The sequence below is a fragment of the Pinus tabuliformis genome, chromosome 7 (genome assembly GCF_031772625.1).
Source record: "Pinus tabuliformis cultivar Carrire ecotype Pingquan chromosome 7, CPIR1, whole genome shotgun sequence".
In the NCBI taxonomy this organism is placed as follows: domain Eukaryota; kingdom Viridiplantae; phylum Streptophyta; class Pinopsida; order Pinales; family Pinaceae; genus Pinus; species Pinus tabuliformis.
The window spans coordinates 1681558781-1681574886 of record NC_142293.1 but is presented as its reverse complement, the minus strand read 5'-3'; the positions used below and the strand labels follow the sequence as shown (position 1 = coordinate 1681574886).

Here is a 16106-nt window from a genome sequence, read left to right as displayed (position 1 = left end):
CCCAACAAGACTTCGACTTGCCCAGCGACACTTCGACTTACCCAACAAAACTTCGACTTGCGCAACATCACTTCGACCTACCCAACAACACTTTGACTTTCCCAACAACAATTTGACTTGTCTAACAACACTTCTACCTACCCAACGACACTTCGACTTGCCCAACAATTGTAGAAACCCTAACACAAGAGAGAGAGAGAGGAGCAAAAACTTCGATCTTTCTCTTCTTCTTCTTTTTCGTCCTTTTCCAGCTTCTATCTTGAGAAGATCAAACTTGCTTGAGTGTGTCTAAATGAGGTCGAGTTCCTCCTTATTTATAGGCTTTTAATGGATACAAATTGCTATCTTTAGGCCGATTTGTCCCTTCATGTAGGCCGACTTGATCTTTGCACCACGACGAGGTCTTGGAGGGTCTTTTGACATTCTTTTGACTCAAATACATTTTCTTTACAATATGTAACATGCCCAAAAGGGTCTTTCATATAGACAATGACTCAGTTGACTTGTAGACTTAATGACAACCCATAGAAGCTCTCAATGGGTGCTTGACCTAAAAATAAATTTCCGTTCAGCATGAAACCCATGCCTCAAGAATAACAATAATAAATTTATTTTTTTCTTTTCATTAAATACATAAAATCATGATTACATATGTCATTATGAAGATCGAATATAATTACATATTTCAACATAGTGCATTACCTTCGACCCTTTTTCCTGCAACATAAACTTCAGTCCTGCAGTGCAGTACCATTAACCCTTAACAATAACTTCGGTCCTCTCTTGTAATTGTGGCTTCCTTCTTTAGGCAACTTACCATCCTTTAAATGTCGCAAATCGAACTTGTCACTTCTCCAACTAGGTCGAGTTTACTTTGCTATATATAGTTGTTTCTGCCTGTTCTATTGGGGCTGACATGAATGGTAGGAGAGGTCAACTTGATAGAGGACACAACCAACTTGGTGGAGGTGGATAAGACATAATTTTGACATAGAAATTTTCTTTCTTTGACACAATGGGCCCAAGAACGGTTTTTTATATAATACTTTTGACTTTGACTCAATATAAAAGAACTAGAGAACACAATGGGTGCTTTGACTTATTTAACCATTGACCCAAGCATGAAACTCATGCTTTAATAAGTCAATTTCTTTTTACAATAAAATTTTCCTCTTTTGTTTGATAATTACATTACATCGTGACTCAAATACAATTAGGAAGACCGACATTAGTTACATTCTTCAACACAGTGCACATCAACTACATCCTCAAAGCATGCAAGAAAATATGTTCAGATCTTGGTTTGCAAATCCGATCTCAAAGCTTCTTTTGCAAAGTGTTTTTTGTTTGCTTATTTGATTATATAACTACATAACTAAATGAGTTTCCCAAGTGTGAGTGAGGGCACAGGTATTTGAGATCTGTTGACAGTCCTGTTCGAAGGTTAATCTCTCCATTATGAATGTTGTTGTGAGACCAAACATTGTTGTGATATCAGTTTATGTGGGCCCTATCCATGAGATCTAGTTTAGGTATCTGGGGCTCGCTTTTGGAAGGAGACAATAGGTTTGAATCCCAGGTGCCAACATCTCCCAGGTTCAACCTACAGAGTGGCTGTAGTGCAATTTTCAGAGGCTTTGGCGAGATTCCATGACAGTTGGATCTCCAGGCTTGAAATACCCTCATTTGAATCGTCGTTTCGTGTGAGGGGTTGTAGAAATCCTTGTGAGAGTATATTTGAGCGATTGGTGATAGTCTAGCCTATTTGATCCAAATATTATCCTCTTTGCGACAGGACTTGAGAAATAAAGAAATAGTCAGTTCCAAACCCCCCGCTCCTCCCCACCTTTGGGACCACAAGTTTTGTTGATAGGCCTGTTGTGAAATCTGAAGCAAATATGAGGGATGCGAGAAGACAAAAGAAACACTTGGATTGAGTGCTCGCATGTCGAATTGTTGTCAATTGTGAACCGCCACTGCTACGAAAGCTGAACACATAGATTTGACCAAGAGTGATATTAGGAGACAATCAAAACAAGAGAAATATATTCTCATTACAATGAAGCAAGATGAAAGGATTTGCAAATTTGAAGTTTCACATATAGCTAGAAACGTGTTGAACAAAGAAATGAAGGCCGCACATAAGATCCCACAACATAGTGAGATTGCCCACCAAGCAGCACAACTGTTGAGCAACAATTGAGAAAATGAGATGCGACAACAACTTATAGAACAAACTCTATAACTTCTGAGAGCTTAGAAGAGCATATCTACTTATGATCAAGTTTTGATCTAGTTTAGATCTCAGTTTATTACAGTGCAACTATAAATATTATTCTCTTCTTTTTTGAATTTGCTAATGGAGGGTGTGTCACAAATGCTGCCATTGTCACCTTGTTCATCAAATCGATAGCGTCTAGATCTGGTGCAGTCCGTTATTAGCCTAGAGGTTCTTTGCAGTTGGTTCTTTTATATCTGGCCCATTCCTTGCAGTTCATTCCCTGAAGAGACTGTACATGATGTCCACGAAGATGTAGTTGGTGTTGGGATTGATTTGAGTTGAACATCATTTAAATTGCGCAACTCTAGAGCTAATCCCATGCAGAAGATGTCACAACTCATATTTGAATGGAAATAGATGATCCCTGTGGGGATTGAGCAAATAAAGAAGAGTGATAGTACATGATCTACACCCATGTGAAGAGTAGAATGTGCACACTGTTGAAAGAAAGCCCACTTACAACTAGAACACACTGTGAAAATTTGGTGACCCAAATTCCCTACTGCAACAAACTGATATTGCTTCTTCTGCTTGTTAATTCATGCAAGTTATTTAATGTGTTACACTGTAAATATCAAAGTAAATACAACTACATCCTTCACAACTTAAATAATATGTGGAAACAAGAATTGAGCAAGAAAGAAAGAGCACACACAAGTGACATCGTTGTTTTTGGACAAATGTCCTCAGAAAAATCCAATATGGAAAAACCGGTGCAACAGTCGAGGGTTTGTCTTATTATGCAGTAATTTCTGAGTACAATTCTTTGGATGCCCAAACTGACAATCCTATATAGAGATCTAACTTGGCAAAAAGATAGTGAGATGATCTCACCCTGTCACTGGGAAATCTGACACTGATTTGCGCTGGAGATGAGCCTCTGCGCAGTACTGTGTCACACCCACGCAGTCACCGTGTCACTGCTGCTGGGACTGCGTTGCACCTCCTCTTGATCCTCTGCTTACTGGGAACTTCGGCCCTCTGGCCTCCCGCTCTCACACCTTGGCTCCAACACTACATCCCGATTGTTCCCGAGTAGAAATACAGACTTCCTCTGAAGCTTTACATTGCCACAATGTAGCTCTATGTTGCCTCTGCGTGGCCCAACGCTGCCTCTCCGAACTACTCTCTGCCCTCTCTGCCTTGCACTTTTCGGATCAGGAAAACTTCCTTCGAAAAATTATCCCTGCCCCTCACTGCAAGAAATGTCCTCGATCACTTTCTTCGATGCGTTGCTCTCTTGAGAAAATCGATCTATGATCTCTCTCGGTGTATTTTCCAAATGCCCATCAAGCCTCTTCTTATAATCCTCTCGTTGATCAATCAATGACCCAAATTAGATTCTAATCAATGACTCAGATAATTTTGACTTGATCCTCGTCTTCTTCTAGAAGTTTCATCCCCAGTTTAATTAATACCCTTTAATTATTTTAATAAAACTGTCTTCGGGTGGAATTTCCTAAAACGATTTATGGGTATTCTGGAATACATGTGTCCTAGCCTTCCTGCAAATTTTGAGGCTTAGAGCACATCCGATGCTACCAGAAATCAACGTTCCTTATTAGCAAGGAATGTGCTCTAGTAATGCAACCTGTTGAAGCATCACCCTGACTCTGTAATATCTCCCTCTGCGCTGCTGATGTTTGACACCACTTCCCACTAACTACTGCGCAAATGCTGCATCCGTGCTACTGTTGACTCTGCATGCTGCTACCAACTGTATCTGCATTGCAACTCTGCTCCAACTGCTACTGTTGCCTTCTGCAACAACTACAAAAATAAAATTCTAAAATATTGAACCAACTGTGTTCAATATGATGCATCCGCCGTTTGAGTTCTGATTGTTGCTAGCCTCTGTGCTGTCACTGAAGTCTCTACACTGTTGTTGACTCCGCTCTGTGTCAATTGCACTGCTGCCAACACTAGCTCTGTGCTGCTCAATATCTGACTGCTACTAGCCACTGCATATGTCACTCTGGCACCTGACTGCACCACCTGACACTGGTTCATCTTGCTACTTCTGACTATGGGCTCCCGTAGCAAGGCCTTGATCCAAGAGGTGGACTCCTCAACGATCTTGCCCATCTGTGGTTCTTTTGAACTACAGTACTAGATCACCCCACCTCTCCCCTAGAGGTATCTAGGCAATCATGGAAAACTCCTCCTCCTCGATCTTTGCGGTTGCAGCCTGCGGATCATGTTTCTCGTCCTTGTCCTTCTTCTTGAGAGGACACTGTGTAGCGTAGTGACCAAATTCACCACACCGGAAACATTTGATCTTTGAGACGTCCTTCTTCCGCCTCCGCTGCTCCTACTGCCCCTTTGATGCAAGGGTTGCATTCTCTTCCTCCTCCTTGGGCTTCGTCCCACTGTTGCTGTTGCTATCAAGTTTGCACTTGACTAAGTCTTGCCTCATCTCTTCTTGCTGAAGAGCAGCCCACATCCCTTCCCAATCTGGCAATCTCTCTCTGCCCAGGATACTTTGGACAAACACTTGCCATTCTTCTGAGATTGAATTCAGGGCCAACCTCACCATCTCGGTGGGTTGAGGCGCTGATCCTACAGCTGCCAACGAGTCTCGAACCTCCTGAAGCTTCGATAGGAACAGATCAATTCGTTCCCCCTTTTGCATCCTCGTGGATCTCATTTTCTCCTCCAGGTACATCTTCCGCTGCTCGGAAGATCCTTGATACAATGTAGCCAAGGCATCCCATGTCTCCTTGGCAGTCCCTTTGTCGACAATGTGACATACAACATGATCCCTCACTCCATCGAGGATCAATCGCTTGACCTTTTCCATTTCAGTGTTGTACTTTTTGAGTGGATTCACATTTGCAGGTTCAACTACCACACTATCGACATAGGCTTTGAGATTATGGTCATCTAGAAGGCAATAAATCCTAGCCTTCCATATCACATAGTTGGATGCTCCATCCAACCAATCTTGATCTCTCATCCCATTAGCTGCCATCTCTGCCAACAAAATGTCGAACTGCCTCCTCTCTCCAAGGCGCTGTTGCTAGGCTGACCTACTTTCTGATACCATGTGAAAATCTGGTGACCCAAATTCCCTACTACAGCAAACTGATATTACTTCTCCTACTTGTTAATTCATGCAAGTTATTTACTGTGTTACACTGTAAATATCGAAGTAAATACAACTGTAGCCTTCACAACTTAAATAATATGTGGAAACAAGAACTGAGCAATAAAGAAATAACACACACAAGTGACACTGTTGTTTTTGGACAAATGCCCCCAAAAAAACCCAATGCGGGAAAACCGGTGCAACAACTGAGGGTTTGTATCAGTGTTGCGGGGGAGCGCCCCCCCCCCCTCGCTCCCGCTCCCGATCCGCGCTCCGGGCGGGAGCGGGTCGGGAGCGCGCTCCCTAAAAAAAATTTCGCTCCCTGCCTTTTCGGGAGCGTTTTCGGGAGCGTTTTGCCTTTTTTGCATTTTTTTTTTGTAGTAATGTTCGAAATGCAATTTTTTTTGAAAGAAACAAATAGTTTTTGAGTGGGGCAACTTAATGATCAAGTCTAGGCCCTAGTATTGATATGCTATTCATGGTAATGTTAAATTCTTAAAGTAAAAGTGACATTTTCTTTAATTTTCATTTTCATCCTTTTACTTAAATTTTTAACATTACCATGAAATGACTCAGGATGTTTGAGAGTGGTTTCGTCCTCATTGGATTTCATATGGAGAAAGTAGAATTTTAGATTTCATTCAAAATCCAGCAGACTTATCAGTTTTTCAGGATTTCAGGATTGGGGGATTGCAATGTTTCCATTGAATTTTGTCATGTATTAGGGTATGGAACTCATATTTAATCAAGAGTACCAATCCCTCTATGTACCTTGATGTTAGTGACATTGGTTGTCGAACTCCTCTATCATGACCCTTCTAAAAATGTACGCATCACTCAAACAAAATCTTGACTTGACATGCTATGCTTTTTCTATCTTATGTTAATGCTTAGAGGGTGATATTAATGACAAAGATCCCTATACAGATACAAAGGTAATGACAAAGATACCTCTGGATATTAATGCTTGGAGGGTGATATTAATGACAAAGATCCTGATTTTGCAACAAGACTAAAAAATTAGACATTTCTCGTGGTGGCAAGAGGCCCAAGCATAAGAAATAGATAATAGATTTACTTCTCTTCTCTAGTTTCTAGTAGCTTTTATAACTATTGACTCTTTCATATTTATTATGATATTTTTTTAAACAATATATGACAATTTAAGTTTGAAGTTGGCAATTATAACTCATTAGTAATGAATTATGAATATGATGCTTCATGAAAGTTGAAAGTTGTTTCATTTCGTTTCATTTTATAACATTTCATTTCATGTTAGATATTATTTGTTGTAATGGTTACACTTAGCTTACAAGTACAACTTTGGTGATCAATGATGATAAATGCTATATATTGAATTTTGAAAGCTTGAAACTTTAAGATTGATGAATCATGAGACTCAATATGTTGTATGTTACTATGTTACTAACTTGCGGACGTGGTTGATGAAGATTATAACTTCTAGATGATTGTTGTTATATGGTTCAATCTATGCTTTTTTATGTTTTTTATATCTAATTCATCATTCTACATGTTTTTGTTGACATATATGTATCAAAAATTAAAAAATATAAAAAATATATATATTTTTAAAAAATCGCTCCGGGATTCGCTCCCAAACCGGGAGCTTCTGAAAATGGTCGCTCCCGCTCCCGCTTCCGCTCCCGCTCCCCGCTTCCGCTCCCGCTCCCAAGTAACATTGGTTTGTATTATTATGCAGTAATTTCTGAGTACAATTCTTCGGACGCCCAAACTAACAATCCTATAAAGAGATCTAACTGGGCAAAAAGATAGTGAGATGATCTCACCGCGTCACTAGGAAATCCGACACTGATCTGCGTTGGAGATGAGCCTCTGTGTTGTCTCTATGCAGTACTGCGTCACACCCATGCAGTTATTGTGTCACTGCTGCTAGGATTGCGTTGCACCTCCTCTCGATCCTCTGCTCACTGGAAACTTCGGCCCTCTGGCTTGCCAATCTCACACCTTGGCTCCAACACTAGATCTCGACTGTTCCCCAGCAGAAATACATACTCCCTCTGAATCTCTGCACTGCCAAAGCGTAGCTCTACGCTGCCTCTGCATGGCCCAGCGCTACCTCTCCGGACTACTCTCTGCCCTCTCTGCCTTGCACTCTCTAGATCAGGAAAACTTTCTCAGGAAAATTATCCTTGCCCCTCACTGCAAGAAATCTCCTCGATAAAATTTTCTGGCAACTGCTGTGCTACTCTCTTGAGAAAATCAATCTCTGATTTCTCTCGATGTATTTTCCAAATGCCCATCAAGCCTCTTATTCAATGTTGCACGAAGTGGGGACGAAGCGGGGAAGTTTTTTGGAAGCGGGGACGCCGAAGTGTCATTTTCAAAAAATCTAGGAAGCGAAGCGTCTGCTATATATATATATATTTATATTTTTTTGCATGCCCATCAAGCCTCTTATTCAATGTTGCACGAAGTGGGGACGAAGCGGGGAAGTTTTTTGGAAGCGGGGACGCCGAAGTGTCATTTTCCAAAAATCTAGGAAGCGAAGCGTCTGCTATATATATTTATATTTTTTTGCATTTATACTCAAAAGAAACATCCCAAATACCAAATTAGTTGTAGAAGACATGAAAACATGCATATTTTTGCATAAATCAAGATAGATATAACATCCATTGTACATTAATGATTAATTATTCGATCATCAAACATTTAGATGCATCAACCATCTAGAATCTAGATTCTTCTCCTCTTGTCTAGCCTTTGCCTCTACCTCGATTGTCTAGGGATATTAGTCAACATTGCCCAATTTTGATTAAACTACCTAATTCAAGACTTAAAATATGGTAGAAAAAGCTTAACATGCTTGATTGATGATTTTGATTTGATTGAAAGGTAATTTTTTGCTAAGGGCGTGCCGGGTGACAAAGGAGTTCAACAATTAACACCACCAACACTAGGGTACATATAGGGCTTGGTGCTCTTGATTAAATGCTAATCGCATACCTTCATACTTGATATAATCTAATGAAATGCCACAATCCCATTGATCTTGAATTCCTGAAAATTGTTAAGTCTGCTAAATTTTGAATAGGATATGAAATTCTATTTTCTCCATATGAAGTCCTATGAGGCTGAAATCACTCTCAAACATCCTGAGTCATTTCATGGTAATGTTAAAAATTTAAGTAAAAGGATGAAAATGAAAAATAAAGGAGAATGTCACTTTTACTTTAAGAATTTAACATTACCATGAGGGAGCATCTGCTATATTTATATTTTTTTATATTTTTTTTTGCCTTCATTCCTCACCCTAACCCAAGGTGGACCCACCCCCAACAAGCAAACTCACCTAAAAAAAAAAAAATTGAAAAAAAAAACGATTTTCTAAACGCTTTTCCGGAATCGTACGGAAGCGTATAGGAAGCATGCGAAGCGCGCCACGCTTCGTACTGCCGAAGCACCGTACGAAGCGCGCTTCCGAGCCACGCTTCGGAAAATTCCAGGAAGCGGCAAAATCAGGCGGAAGCGCGCTTCCGCCGAAGCTTCCTAGACGCTTCTGCACGGGACGCGCTTCCGGGCTTGGAACCGGGGGGTGGGGGGGCGCTTCGTGCAACATTACTCTTATTATAATCGTGTCGTTGATCGATCAACGACCCATATTAGATTCTAATCAATGGCTCAGATCATTTTGACTTGATCCTGGTCTTCTTCTAGAAGTTTCACCCCCAGTTTAATTAATACCCTTTAATTATTTTAATTTCCTAAGTTTATACTTAGGCATCCATTAAAAATAATTATTTTAATAAAACTGTCTCTGGGTGGAATTTTCCAAAATGATTTTTCGTTATTCTGGAATACATGTGTCCTAGCTTCCTTGCAAATTTTGAGGCTTAGAGCACATCTGATGCTACCAGAAATCAACACACACCAGCCCTCATCCACATGTCAATGGAAGAATAGGACGCCAACAAAACCTTGAAGGATAAAAGGAGGATAATAGTAACATTGTAGCTTCATTGCACATGCACAAATCATGGTTTCATTCAAATCAAAAGCCAATATGATGCCTCCACAATAGATAGAACAAACCGTGGCCCATATCAACTGCTTCAACGCCAAGCGATCCATTTTAGCAATTTGCACCAGAATAGAATCATATCATAATTGAGGAGGTATATTTTACTGTTTTATGGGGTCTCTTATTTTGCATATGCTTTGCACATTAAAAATTAGATTAGAAAAACAAGGCCTTTTTATTTCATATGCCCCACCACGAGATGTGTTTTGTCGTTGGGCATTCTTGTCCAAAGGAATGCAAAGTTAAAATTGGTTAAATTGAATGGATCAAATTTTTTGTTTGTTGAAGCTCCTCTTGAACATTATTAAAAGAGGAAAAGGAGGAGGAGCATCCAATAAAAGAAGGCTCAAATGAATTTTGAAAGGAGTTATTTTTAAAGAATGTTTTGGAGAAATTTTTTAGAATTGAATTTTTTTCCCTCAAAGAAAGTTTGGATAAATTAATTTGACTAAAGAAATTGTAATTACCAAAGAGCTTGAAGAATTGTTGTGAGGGAGCTTTGCTAGAATATTATGAAGGAGAAAGCATATTGAGAAATTTATCATTCTATTAGTTATCATTCAACATAAGTCGACATTGCTTGGGGTTATGACAAAGGAAACAACTTGCATATTTTGGATTACTCCAAACCAGTTCAATTTGTGGTTGCAGGATTTCTTGAGAATGTCCACAATCTTGAAAACAAATACCAATATTGTTAAAGAGTTGGTCACATGGGGAGTTAGTATTTTGATCTCCATCCTTGTCTTGATTGTGGGAAGACAAATCACCTATCAAAAAAATGTCAAAAGCAGAAGTAGGTTAAGAAGATAATTAATTATGGATGGATGAATTCTTGGATATGGAATCCATAGGTAAAGCAACTGCATCAATCTTAACACCTAGTCAAGATAGAGGTAAAGACAAAAATAAAGAAGAAAAGGCAAAAGCAAGAAGCTATCAAGCAATTTCATCAATCTTAACGCCTAGTCAAGATAGAGGTAAAGACAAAAATAAAGAAGAAAAGGCGAAAGCAAGAAGCTATCAAGCAATTGTTCTAAATTGTTTTAGATGATTTTGGGCATAACCTAGATCAAACACTATATGTTGTTTGAAGTCAAAGATGGTACTCTCCATACCTTAAGGGGGGAGCACATTGATAAAAAGAAACCCTTCTACACCTTTAGGGGGGGGGGAATTGATGGAATGAAGATGGTTAGTGGTAACCTAGAAACTACCACCTTATTCAAAATCAAGTTGGCTAGTGGTCACTCATGTGAAAATTCCTTAAACCTAGGAATTCCTACTGCAACACTGATGATATTTCTCCTACTTGTTAGATTTACATAAACAAGTTATTTGCAGTTTCCTACGGCAAACATCGAAATACATACACTGCAGCCTACACCAATTAAATTATATGCCGAAACAAGAAACTGAACAATAGAGAAAGATACACACAAGTGACATAGTTGTTTTTGGACAAATGTCCTCGGAAAAACCCAATGCGGGAAAATCGGTGCAGCAACTCTGAGGGTTTTATTATTATGCAGTAGTAAAATCTGAATACATCTCTGGAAGCCTTCCCGACAATCCAGTTACAGAGAATAATCCTGACAGAGAGATTTGTGAGATTACCTCACACTATCACTGGGAATCTTGGTTGATCCAACCCTAGAAAGATTGCCCCTGGCTTCTCTGGCTGCCTCTGCGCAATGTTTGCATCAGCCCAACGTCAAGCTCACTGGGGACAACGTTAATCCTCTGGCTGGTTGATTTGCTGCCCAGGTGATTCGATTTCTGCCTCCCAGTCTCACACCCCAGATCCTGGCTTCTGAAACTCGAATTCCCTCTGCAAATTTCAGACTCCCTCTTGGCTTTTGCGCTGCCTCTGTGTGGCTTTGCGTTAGCCCCTCTGGCACAATGCTGCCACTGTTGGATCTCCCTCTGGCTTCTCTGCTGAGTATTTTCCAATTGGGAAAGATTTCCCTTCGGATACTATCCCTGCCCCTCACTGCGAAAGCTCACTTCAAATTTCTCTTCCAGCAGCTGCTCTGCTTCACAAATTCGATCTTCTGAACTCTGTGCGTGTGTTTTCCAAATGACCCTCAAGCCTCCTTAAATAATCTTCTCGTTGACATTCAACAACCCAGAACAAGCTAATCAATGGCTAAGATCATTTCTGCTTGATCCTCGTCTTCTTTTAGAAGTTATACCCACAGTTAGGTTAATACCCATTAATTATTTTATTTTCATAAGTTTAGAGTTAGGGTCCCATTAAAACAATTATTTATTTTAATAAAACTGTCTTCGGGTGGAATTTCCCAAAATGCTTTCCGGGTTCTTTGGAATACATGTGCCCAAGCCCCCCTAAAAATTTGAGGGTTAGAGCACATCTGGTGCTACCAGAAATCAACAATTCAAAACCACCACATTGTTCAAGTCAAAATGGTTAGTGGTAAACCAAAAACCACCACATTATTCAAAGCAGATTGGTTAATGGTGAACGATAAACCACCAATTTCAAATAAAGTGAAGATGGTTAGTGTTCAACCAGAAAAAACACCCATTGAAGTGAAGATGGTTAGTGGTCAACCAACAAAACCACCATACATAGAGAATCCAAAGCTCCAACTTGGATCCTTTCAAAAGTGAATTATTGAAGAAGAGAAGAATCCAAAGCTCCACCTTGGATCCTTCCAAGAATGAACTATTGAAAAACTTCTCACCTTGCACCTGATAAAGGGGGAATTTCAGATATTAGGCTTCAAGATTTGAAGTCTAATTAGTCAATCAAAATTCAATCAACATTGGGAATTCCAACATAGAAACTAGTCTCCTCAAGAACTATTTCAATTATTGATTGAAAATGTTCGGGCATAGCAGCTTTACACTTTTAGATATTGGTAGTTTTTGAGGCATATCTTCATCGAAGATCAGTTCAATAATTTCAAATTGAAGATAACAAAAATTATTGGTACAACTATTCATACTTGTGATTGAGCGGGTGGGTGGGAGTGGCGTGGGAATGTTAGACAGTGAGTCCCTAGACAATCACAAAGTTCGAGACCACTTAGATATGAGTTGTAAACCTTATCTTTGATGAGGTGTTGTCATGATCCACTGATGAGTTGTCAGTGAGATCTAGATCTAGAATGGTCCAATTGATGTACTATATATTCATATCCTGGGATTAATACATTGTGTTAAGAGAATGGTTTAAGGTCTTTTCTGCCATTTGCTTGTCTTAATTCTTAACATGAGATGTGTGAAACAAGAAAGGGATCCAATTTCTAGTCAATCCTTTGTGTGGTGTACTAACTCCCTTTCTGTGTGATGTGCTTCACTAGGAAATTCATCCATCAACCATGCACTTATGCGTGAAAAACTCAACACCTTCAGTTCCAAATTAGACCAAAGCATGTGACGCGATTATCCATGCACAACTTGATGTCTTAAGTGCCTATATTAGACCAAGGCTTTTGAGCTAGCTCTTCATGCATGCAAAGGATCTATTTTAATGGCTTTCAATATCTAAAAGGACAATGCAAGATGGAATAAGTGGAAGAGACTTGGGGTGGAAATTTCTTGAAATAGCACTGACCCATGCATCCACAGATCTTGTCAACTTGAACCACCATACAGACTGAGGACATCAAGAATAACGATTTGCTGCACCTTGGTGATATCATGATTGCCACATGACAAGCCAACCAAACCTCATGAGCACTTTGATATGTCTATATTTAATCACGACATGTCCAAATATGATGCAACTGCTACCTGTTGATCATCAACTTGAAAGCCAAACCACACATCCTTCATCCAAATCAGAACTTGACAACAATTCCAATAGAACACACTATAACCACGGTATTGGTGAATTTTGGGATAGCTATGGTTGGTATTCCCAGCTACTCCAAGTCGGCCCTAAAAAGAAAATGCAAAGAAGAATTTTTAAAATTCAAAATTAAATTTATTTTTCCTCCAAAGGACAAGTTGGCTCCTCCACAAGCTCAAGTCAGCCTGCCCCCTTAGTCACACCTATTTGGGCTCAACAGTTTACTATAAAAGGTGCCTCGACTTTTACCTCTTGGCATGAATTCGGACCACACACACATAACATATTCTGTTCATCTATGGGAAGGAGACACAAGAAAAGAAGGCTGGAGTTGACCAGGACAGTCCAGCATTTGACCAAGCTCTAATTCTCTCTTTGTTTGACCTTGCACGTATGGAAGAGGCCGAAATTTTCTGTGAATACTTTTGTGCAAGCAGATCGAATTTCTGTGGAAAAACAGGAGGCTGAAATTCGGCCTAGTTATCCAAAGTTGACCGAAATCTTCTGGGAAACAGTCTGGCTGTTTTTGAGGGCAGTTTGACCAGGTTTGACCTGGGTTTGGTTCCTGGTCAGTTTGACTTTATTTGACTGGAAAGTTCAGATTGTATCTCTTGTTGAGTTGGACAAATTTCTCTAAGAAAATGTTGCTTGGTTTTTCCCTTGTTAGGGTTTTCCCAGGATAAATTTTGTGCCCCTTGTATTTGGCTCTCTTCTTGATCCCACTGTCATTATTGTTTTACAGTTGAGATTTTCTATGTATAATTGCTTAATGATAAATGTGACTCAAGATAAATTAATGAAGAAACCATTGGAAGTAATTATCAGTCTAGGATATTGCCTTGTCACTTGCTAAAATAGACATGAGAAGTATTAGAGAAACCTCTTAAAAATAAGAGTCATAGAATTCCAAGAAAACAACCATGGCGAGATAACATGTCTAAAATTAGATGCTGCTAAAAATAGCACCAACTTGGATGTTACTAAAAAAGTTTAGTAGACTTGTCATCTCACAAGGACCAAAAATATCACTCAATTTGTTGTACTGACTCCAGAACACTGGGTCCTAAAATGTAGGAGAATTGCTGAAAATAGTGGTCCTTGGAATTGATGAAACTAAAAGCAGAGATGCTGTCTAACGGTGAACCATGGGAAACTCTGAATTTTCTCATCAATCAACTGGCTTATGAAATCAAGCTGGAAATTAACCTTCTAGTTGCCAATTGCAATTTGGGGATTAAAAATCCCTTATATAATAATTTTGGATACGTAATATATCCTTAACATTTTATATATATGAAGAAATATTCTAGATACCTTTCCTTTTTTCTTTTCAGCAACTTCAAATCACCTTATTTGTTCTAAACTAATGTTTCATGTATTTTAATAAAAGCTTTCTGTTTTGTATTTCCATAGGTAGGGTATTGTCACGTTGCTTTATATTATTCTCATGACAGTTGTAGAGATGGCTACAGTGGCAACATTAGACATGGTGTTGGTGGTTCATGAGGTGATGTGCAAGTGGCTTGTCCACGAAAATACTTGCAGTGGTCTATCTTTCTTGTAGCTGAAATTGATGTGGATGAATTTGGATTATTATTCCATCCTGAAGGCTGAATTTGGTGTTTATTAATTCTCCTTAAGCTTGCTTATCTATTGAACTATGCTTGTATGGTGGGCCACAATGAAACATGAGCAATTGAACATAGTCATGCCATATCAGAGCTATTTGAGGGCCACATCCGTTGGTGATCCAAATCTGAAGCCGATAGAATTGCATCCGACTGCCGTTTCCTAGATATACTGTTATTGACTGCTTTCGGGCCAAGAGGACTGCTCTATTGTGTTAGGAGCATCTATTCCACTGAGAAACCCCTTTCGTTTGACGCGAAAAGGTTTCCGGTAGCCCTAGCTACATCATTTTTAAGATCTGGAGGTATACAGTGTTTATTTGTAGTTTTTAGTTATTTTCTCTCTGTTTATTTCGGTTTGTTTAGCTCCTTGTTTTTTTATTACCAAATCCATACCTTTCATTTTTGCGTATGCTCTTTGCCCTGCGACTTTGTGCGATTTGGGCAAATCAGAAACAGAAAGGAAAGATTTTTCTCATGCGTATGCTTTTTCCCGCAGCGCCTTAGTGTGATCTTGGAAAAATCAGAAACATTGAGGAAAATATTTAGTTTCCGGCTAAAGCTAACTTCGAGTCGTAAGTTTTTTTTTTGTATGTCCGTGTTGGGTTTTGTGTTTTTTGTTTTGTAGGCAAAAAAGAGCTTTTTCAAGTAAGCACGCACCCCAAAGCTTCAGTGACTAAAAAAAAACCCCTTCCTTTTTTCAAAAAATTACTAATCTTTTAATCTAGCTCACTTGGTCCAAAGCTACTTTATGAGAATAGAGGCCTTGAGTTCAAGTCTTTTTTTTTTGTTGAGCTAATTAGATTATGTTTGGAAAGGGGGCGGATTTTTTTTAAATATAACATTATCATTCATTTCCGCACATTCCCGCACTTCATCGGCATCTTCAACAACTTTTCTTCAAAAAGCCATAACTTCTTCATCCGGAAGCCGTTTTCAGAGCCGTTTTTTTTGAATCAGCCTAATTTTTCGAGATCTTTCCATTGGAACACTTAGTTTTAGCATCTATAGTTTCAGTTTCTGTTAAAATGAAAAGTCCATGCCAAGTTATTCTTGATAGCACCAACTACTTCCAATGGTGGTCCTACATTGTGGATTTACTTAGAAGTAAAGGTCTTTATAGAATAGCCTCAGGCCAAGAAACCAAACCGAAAGATGAAGATAAGACAACCAAATGGGAAAATAGGCAAGATCAAGCACGTGGGTTGATAGAGATGTCTATTTCT

At 39.3% G+C, this 16106-nt stretch overlaps 1 protein-coding gene across 4 annotated transcripts in view; it reads left to right on the top strand.

The window, feature by feature from the left end:
• The window catches only part of LOC149254926 (putative methyltransferase PMT6), a 244546-nt gene that overhangs the window by 143925 nt on the left and 84515 nt on the right, over window positions 1-16106 (top strand). The gene's annotated exons all lie outside the window — the stretch shown is intronic.